This window comes from Pelobates fuscus, chromosome 10 (genome assembly GCF_036172605.1).
Source record: "Pelobates fuscus isolate aPelFus1 chromosome 10, aPelFus1.pri, whole genome shotgun sequence".
NCBI lineage: Eukaryota > Metazoa > Chordata > Amphibia > Anura > Pelobatidae > Pelobates > Pelobates fuscus.
In genome coordinates this window covers 10,948,143-10,955,642 of record NC_086326.1, presented here as the reverse complement: position 1 = coordinate 10,955,642, position 7,500 = coordinate 10,948,143, and the positions used below count along the sequence as shown (strand labels likewise).

At 37.6% G+C, this 7,500-nt stretch overlaps 13 non-coding genes across 13 annotated transcripts; 10 read left to right on the top strand and 3 right to left on the bottom strand.

Moving 5' to 3' along the window:
• Nucleotides 1-122: 122 nt before the first annotated feature.
• On the top strand, nucleotides 123-231 carry TRNAL-CAA (transfer RNA leucine (anticodon CAA)). Its single transcript has 2 exons — nucleotides 123-160; nucleotides 186-231. It is a non-coding gene; the product is annotated as a tRNA-Leu (tRNA).
• Nucleotides 232-511: 280 nt separating this feature from the next.
• Nucleotides 512-582, top strand: TRNAG-CCC (transfer RNA glycine (anticodon CCC)). The gene has a single exon. It is a non-coding gene; the product is annotated as a tRNA-Gly (tRNA).
• An 839-nt stretch (nucleotides 583-1,421) lies between these two features.
• On the bottom strand, nucleotides 1,422-1,493 carry TRNAQ-UUG (transfer RNA glutamine (anticodon UUG)). The gene has a single exon. It is a non-coding gene; the product is annotated as a tRNA-Gln (tRNA).
• A 161-nt stretch (nucleotides 1,494-1,654) lies between these two features.
• On the top strand, nucleotides 1,655-1,763 carry TRNAL-CAA (transfer RNA leucine (anticodon CAA)). The gene is made up of 2 exons: nucleotides 1,655-1,692; nucleotides 1,718-1,763. It is a non-coding gene; the product is annotated as a tRNA-Leu (tRNA).
• A 280-nt stretch (nucleotides 1,764-2,043) lies between these two features.
• On the top strand, nucleotides 2,044-2,114 carry TRNAG-CCC (transfer RNA glycine (anticodon CCC)). Its single transcript has one exon. It is a non-coding gene; the product is annotated as a tRNA-Gly (tRNA).
• Nucleotides 2,115-3,051: 937 nt separating this feature from the next.
• On the bottom strand, nucleotides 3,052-3,123 carry TRNAQ-UUG (transfer RNA glutamine (anticodon UUG)). Its single transcript has one exon. It is a non-coding gene; the product is annotated as a tRNA-Gln (tRNA).
• A 161-nt stretch (nucleotides 3,124-3,284) lies between these two features.
• On the top strand, nucleotides 3,285-3,393 carry TRNAL-CAA (transfer RNA leucine (anticodon CAA)). The gene is made up of 2 exons: nucleotides 3,285-3,322; nucleotides 3,348-3,393. It is a non-coding gene; the product is annotated as a tRNA-Leu (tRNA).
• Nucleotides 3,394-3,673: 280 nt separating this feature from the next.
• On the top strand, nucleotides 3,674-3,744 carry TRNAG-CCC (transfer RNA glycine (anticodon CCC)). The gene has a single exon. It is a non-coding gene; the product is annotated as a tRNA-Gly (tRNA).
• An 861-nt stretch (nucleotides 3,745-4,605) lies between these two features.
• Nucleotides 4,606-4,676, top strand: TRNAG-CCC (transfer RNA glycine (anticodon CCC)). The gene has a single exon. It is a non-coding gene; the product is annotated as a tRNA-Gly (tRNA).
• Nucleotides 4,677-5,613: 937 nt separating this feature from the next.
• TRNAQ-UUG (transfer RNA glutamine (anticodon UUG)) lies at nucleotides 5,614-5,685 on the bottom strand. Its single transcript has one exon. It is a non-coding gene; the product is annotated as a tRNA-Gln (tRNA).
• A 161-nt stretch (nucleotides 5,686-5,846) lies between these two features.
• Nucleotides 5,847-5,955, top strand: TRNAL-CAA (transfer RNA leucine (anticodon CAA)). The gene is made up of 2 exons: nucleotides 5,847-5,884; nucleotides 5,910-5,955. It is a non-coding gene; the product is annotated as a tRNA-Leu (tRNA).
• A 280-nt stretch (nucleotides 5,956-6,235) lies between these two features.
• Nucleotides 6,236-6,306, top strand: TRNAG-CCC (transfer RNA glycine (anticodon CCC)). The gene has a single exon. It is a non-coding gene; the product is annotated as a tRNA-Gly (tRNA).
• Nucleotides 6,307-7,167: 861 nt separating this feature from the next.
• TRNAG-CCC (transfer RNA glycine (anticodon CCC)) lies at nucleotides 7,168-7,238 on the top strand. The gene has a single exon. It is a non-coding gene; the product is annotated as a tRNA-Gly (tRNA).
• Nucleotides 7,239-7,500: the final 262 nt, after the last annotated feature.

The window sequence follows — 7,500 nt, the reverse complement described above, 5'->3', positions numbered from 1 at the left end:
AGATCTTCGATAACGGTAGAATATCACCTCTCACTCAATTTCAATAAAAGTGGGCAATTGTAAGGAAAATGTAGACTTTGCACAAGTAGCAGACTTTTCCTGCCAAACATGCTACACACAGTGTCAGGATGGCTGAGCGGTCTAAGGCGCCAGACTCAAGATCAACTTCTTCCACAACCTGGGTGTTCTGGTCTCCACATGGAGGCGTGGGTTCAAATCCCACTTCTAACAGCTTTTTCATATTTTTTGCTTTTCATTCTTAAAATTCCATCCTTTTACATTGAAAATAGGAAAATGATCACGTTTTAATGGGCAGAAGAATTCATCGTCTAGGCATTGAACCCAAATGATAAGGTAAACATTAAGGTGGAGAATTAAGGTTTTCACCCTTTTACCACATGACTATTATGAATTTATTCCCGAATGGTGTGTAGTATATTTTTACAACAGAACATGTTAGAGCAATGCTCAAAGAGTGCATCTTGACAGTTAGAGGACACTCATGCAGCTTGTGCTAGTAGTGTAGGGGTATCATGCAAGATTCCCATTCTTGCGACCTGGGTTCGAGTCCCAGCTAGCGCATTGTGTGACAATGCTAGTTTTTATTCTTAAACTGCACATGTGACTTAGCTATAATTTAGAAACAGTGATTATATTGTGCTTTGATTGATTACATTTCTGATGAGTTTTATTTTTTCACTGGCTTTAAGAAATCTTTACATTCCCAAGTTGAAGTCAACAGTTCTTATGGAGCAATTTTCCCCATTGCACTTTTATCTATCCTTAATACAGATTTAAATCATTCAGTCTTTATTCTCAACTTACCAGTGCCAGGTGCAGTATGACACCTTCTATAAAGTCATTTGCTCATTATGGCTTCATAGCAGGTGTTTAGAATTGATCATTATCTTTAAGTCTGAATGCTTCTGATGATGACATTTCAAAGATTATTTTCTGGATTCTGTTCTTTTGGGGTGTCATTATTCGCTGGTTGTTAAACTCTACGGCATGTATCCTTCCTTGAAGTCATTCTCTGTGCCCTAGACTAACATTGTCTTAATGTGATGCTCTTCATTGGGGATTAACGATTCTGACCAGGAATGATCCATCCTTTTCCATTTAAAATAGGAAACTAATCACTTTATAATAGTCAGAAGAATAATGCATCATCTAGGCATTGATACCAAATGATTTATGTTGGCCTGATCCATACCCATGGTTAAGAAATGAAGCATTTCTAGGTATGCATAAATGCTTGAAAGAAATGAAACCTAGCAGATGCCAGAGATGTCCATTGGTATCTAATGTCGAGAGGGCTGACTCCAATTTGGCAGATTATATATGCTTAAATTAGATTTTAAGAAAGAATGTTTTGTTGAATGTAGCTTTCTCTTGATGTGAAATTTTTAAAAGAAGCACATAGGTCCCACCGAGATTTGAACTCGGATCACTGGATTCAAAGTCCAGAGTGCTAACCATTACACCATGGAACCCCTACATGACTCCACCAACTGGAAGAACCCCTGGATCTCAGATCTTCGATAACGGTAGAATATCACCTCTCACTCAATTTCAATAAAAGTGGGCAATTGTAAGGAAAATGTAGACTTTGCACAAGTAGCAGACTTTTCCTGCCAAACATGCTACACACAGTGTCAGGATGGCCGAGCGGTCTAAGGCGCCAGACTCAAGATCAACTTCTTCCACAACCTGGGTGTTCTGGTCTCCACATGGAGGCGTGGGTTCAAATCCCACTTCTGACAGCTTTTTCATATTTTTTGCTTTTCATTCTTAAAATTCCATCCTTTTACATTGAAAATAGGAAAATGATCACGTTTTAATGGGCAGAAGAATTCATCGTCTAGGCATTGAACCCAAATGATAAGGTAAACATTAAGGTGGAGAATTAAGGTTTTCACCCTTTTACCACATGACTATTATGAATTTATTCCCGAATGGTGTGTAGTATATTTTTACAACAGAACATGTTAGAGCAATGCTCAAAGAGTGCATCTTGACAGTTAGAGTACACCCATGCAGCTTGCGCTAGTAGTGTAGGGGTATCATGCAAGATTCCCATTCTTGCGACCTGGGTTCGAGTCCCAGCTAGCGCATTGTGTGACAATGCTAGTTTTTATTCTTAAACTGCACATGTGACTTAGCTATAATTTAGAAAGAGTGATTATATTGTGCTTTGATTGATTACATTTCTGATGAGTTTTATTTTTTCACTGGCTTTAAGAAATCTTTACATTCCCAAGTTGAAGTCAACAGTTCTTATGGAACAATTTTCCCCATTGCACTTTATACAGATTTCAATCATTCAGTCTTTATTCTCAACTTACCAGTGCCAGGTAAGTTGAAGTCAACAGTTCTTATGGAGCAATTTTCCCCATTGCACTTTTATCTATCCTTAATACAGATTTCAATCATTCAGTCTTTATTCTCAACTTACCAGTGCCAGGTGCAGTATGACACCTTCTATAAAGTCATTTGCTCATTATGGCTTCATAGCAGGTGTTTAGAATTGATCATTATCTTTAAGTCTGAATGCTTCTGATGATGACATTTCAAAGATTATTTTCTGGATTCTGTTCTTTTGGGGTGTCATTATTCGCTGGTTGTTAAACTCTACGGCATGTATCCTTCTTTGAAGTCATTCTCTGGGCCCTAGACTAACATTGTCTTAATGTGATGCTCTTCATTGGGGATTAACGATTCTGACCAGGAATGATCCATCCTTTTCCATTTAAAATAGGAAACTAATCACTTTATAATAGTCAGAAGAATAATGCATCATCTAGGCATTGATACCAAATGATTTATGTTGGCCTGATCCATACCCATGGTTAAGAAATGAAGCATTTCTAGGTATGCATAAATGCTTGAAAGAAATGAAACCTAGCAGATGCCAGAGATGTCCATTGGTATCTAATGTCGAGAGGGCTGACTCCAATTTGGCAGATTATATATGCTTAAATTAGATTTTAAGAAAGAATGTTTTGTTGAATGTAGCTTTCTCTTGATGTGAAATTTTTAAAAGAAGCACATAGGTCCCACCGAGATTTGAACTCGGATCACTGGATTCAAAGTCCAGAGTGCTAACCATTACACCATGGAACCCCTACATGACTCCACCAACTGGAAGAACCCCTGGATCTCAGATCTTCGATAACGGTAGAATATCACCTCTCACTCAATTTCAATAAAAGTGGGCAATTGTAAGGAAAATGTAGACTTTGCACAAGTAGCAGACTTTTCCTGCCAAACATGCTACACACAGTGTCAGGATGGCCGAGCGGTCTAAGGCGCCAGACTCAAGATCAACTTCTTCCACAACCTGGGTGTTCTGGTCTCCACATGGAGGCGTGGGTTCAAATCCCACTTCTGACAGCTTTTTCATATTTTTTGCTTTTCATTCTTAAAATTCCATCCTTTTACATTGAAAATAGGAAAATGATCACGTTTTAATGGGCAGAAGAATTCATCGTCTAGGCATTGAACCCAAATGATAAGGTAAACATTAAGGTGGAGAATTAAGGTTTTCACCCTTTTACCACATGACTATTATGAATTTATTCCAGAATGGTGTGTAGTATATTTTTACAAGAGAACATGTTAGAGCAATGCTCAAAGAGTGCATCTTGACAGTTAGAGGACACCCATGCAGCTTGCGCTAGTAGTGTAGGGGTATCATGCAAGATTCCCATTCTTGCGACCTGGGTTCGAGTCCCAGCTAGCGCATTGTGTGACAATGCTAGTTTTTATTCTTAAACTGCACATGTGACTTAGCTATAATTTAGAAACAGTGATTATATTGTGCTTTGATTGATTACATTTCTGATGAGTTTTATTTTTTCACTGGCTTTAAGAAATCTTTACATTCCCAAGTTGAAGTCAACAGTTCTTATGGAGCAATTTACCCCATTGCACTTTATACAGATTTCAATCATTCAGTCTTTATTCTCAACTTACCAGTGCCAGGTAAGTTGAAGTCAACAGTTCTTATGGAGCAATTTTCCCCATTGCACTTTTATCTATCCTTAATACAGATTTCAATCATTCAGTCTTTATTCTCAACTTACCAGTGCCAGGTGCAGTATGACACCTTCTATAAAGTCATTTGCTCATTATGGCTTCATAGCAGGTGTTTAGAATTGATCATTATCTTTAAGTCTGAATGCTTCTGATGATGACATTTCAAAGATTATTTTCTGGATTCTGTTCTTTTGGGGTGTCATTATTCGCTGGTTGTTAAACTCTACGGCATGTATCCTTCTTTGAAGTCATTCTCTGGGCCCTAGACTAACATTGTCTTAATGTGATGCTCTTCATTGGGGATTAACGATTCTGACCAGGAATGATCCATCCTTTTCCATTTAAAATAGGAAACTAATCACTTTATAATAGTCAGAAGAATAATGCATCATCTAGGCATTGATACCAAATGATTTATGTTGGCCTGATCCATACCCATGGTTAAGAAATGAAGCATTTCTAGGTATGCATAAATGCTTGAAAGAAATGTAATATTTTTACAACAGAACATGTTAGAGCAATGCTCAAAGAGTGCATCTTGACAGTTAGAGTACACCTATGCAGCTTGTGCTAGTAGTGTAGGGGTATCATGCAAGATTCCCATTCTTGTGACCTGGGTTCGAGTCCCAGCTAGCGCATCGTGTGACAATGCTAGTTTTTATTCTTAAACTGCACATGTGACTTAGCTATAATTTAGAAACAGTGATTATATTGTGCTTTGATTGATTACATTTCTGATGAGTTTTAATTTTTCACTGGCTTTAAGAAATCTTTACATTCCCAAGTTGAAGTCAACAGTTCTTATGGAGCAATTTTCCCCATTGCACTTTATACAGATTTCAATCATTCAGTCTTTATTCTCAACTTACCAGTGCCAGGTAAGTTGAAGTCAACAGTTCTTATGGAGCAATTTTCCCCATTGCACTTTTATCTATCCTTAATACAGATTTCAATCATTCAGTCTTTATTCTCAACTTACCAGTGCCAGGTGCAGTATGACACCTTCTATAAAGTCATTTGCTCATTATGGCTTCATAGCAGGTGTTTAGAATTGATCATTATCTTTAAGTCTGAATGCTTCTGATGATGACATTTCAAAGATTATTTTCTGGATTCTGTTCTTTTGGGGTGTCATTATTCGCTGGTTGTTAAACTCTACGGCATGTATCCTTCTTTGAAGTCATTCTCTGGGCCCTAGACTAACATTGTCTTAATGTGATGCTCTTCATTGGGGATTAACGATTCTGACCAGGAATGATCCATCCTTTTCCATTTAAAATAGGAAACTAATCACTTTATAATAGTCAGAAGAATAATGCATCATCTAGGCATTGATACCAAATGATTTATGTTGGCCTGATCCATACCCATGGTTAAGAAATGAAGCATTTCTAGGTATGCATAAATGCTTGAAAGAAATGAAACCTAGCAGATGCCAGAGATGTCCATTGGTATCTAATGTCGAGAGGGCTGACTCCAATTTGGCAGATTATATATGCTTAAATTAGATTTTAAGAAAGAATGTTTTGTTGAATGTAGCTTTCTCTTGATGTGAAATTTTTAAAAGAAGCACATAGGTCCCACCGAGATTTGAACTCGGATCACTGGATTCAAAGTCCAGAGTGCTAACCATTACACCATGGAACCCCTACATGACTCCACCAACTGGAAGAACCCCTGGATCTCAGATCTTCGATAACGGTAGAATATCACCTCTCACTCAATTTCAATAAAAGTGGGCAATTGTAAGGAAAATGTAGACTTTGCACAAGTAGCAGACTTTTCCTGCCAAACATGCTACACACAGTGTCAGGATGGCCGAGCGGTCTAAGGCGCCAGACTCAAGATCAACTTCTTCCACAACCTGGGTGTTCTGGTCTCCACATGGAGGCGTGGGTTCAAATCCCACTTCTGACAGCTTTTTCATATTTTTTGCTTTTCATTCTTAAAATTCCATCCTTTTACATTGAAAATAGGAAAATGATCACGTTTTAATGGGCAGAAGAATTCATCGTCTAGGCATTGAACCCAAATGATAAGGTAAACATTAAGGTGGAGAATTAAGGTTTTCACCCTTTTACCACATGACTATTATGAATTTATTCCAGAATGGTGTGTAGTATATTTTTACAAGAGAACATGTTAGAGCAATGCTCAAAGAGTGCATCTTGACAGTTAGAGGACACCCATGCAGCTTGCGCTAGTAGTGTAGGGGTATCATGCAAGATTCCCATTCTTGCGACCTGGGTTCGAGTCCCAGCTAGCGCATTGTGTGACAATGCTAGTTTTTATTCTTAAACTGCACATGTGACTTAGCTATAATTTAGAAACAGTGATTATATTGTGCTTTGATTGATTACATTTCTGATGAGTTTTATTTTTTCACTGGCTTTAAGAAATCTTTACATTCCCAAGTTGAAGTCAACAGTTCTTATGGAGCAATTTTCCCCATTGCACTTTATACAGATTTCAATCATTCAGTCTTTATTCTCAACTTACCAGTGCCAGGTAAGTTGAAGTCAACAGTTCTTATGGAGCAATTTTCCCCATTGCACTTTTATCTATCCTTAATACAGATTTCAATCATTCAGTCTTTATTCTCAACTTACCAGTGCCAGGTGCAGTATGACACCTTCTATAAAGTCATTTGCTCATTATGGCTTCATAGCAGGTGTTTAGAATTGATCATTATCTTTAAGTCTGAATGCTTCTGATGATGACATTTCAAAGATTATTTTCTGGATTCTGTTCTTTTGGGGTGTCATTATTCGCTGGTTGTTAAACTCTACGGCATGTATCCTTCTTTGAAGTCATTCTCTGGGCCCTAGACTAACATTGTCTTAATGTGATGCTCTTCATTGGGGATTAACGATTCTGACCAGGAATGATCCATCCTTTTCCATTTAAAATAGGAAACTAATCACTTTATAATAGTCAGAAGAATAATGCATCATCTAGGCATTGATACCAAATGATTTATGTTGGCCTGATCCATACCCATGGTTAAGAAATGAAGCATTTCTAGGTATGCATAAATGCTTGAAAGAAATGTAATATTTTTACAACAGAACATGTTAGAGCAATGCTCAAAGAGTGCATCTTGACAGTTAGAGTACACCTATGCAGCTTGTGCTAGTAGTGTAGGGGTATCATGCAAGATTCCCATTCTTGTGACCTGGGTTCGAGTCCCAGCTAGCGCATCGTGTGACAATGCTAGTTTTTATTCTTAAACTGCACATGTGACTTAGCTATAATTTAGAAACAGTGATTATATTGTGCTTTGATTGATTACATTTCTGATGAGTTTTAATTTTTCACTGGCTTTAAGAAATCTTTACATTCCCAAGTTGAAGTCAACAGTTCTTATGGAGCAATTTTCCCCATTGCACTTTATACAGATTTCAATCATTCAGTCTTTATTCTCAACTTACCAGTGCCAGGTAAGTTGAAGTCAACAGTTCT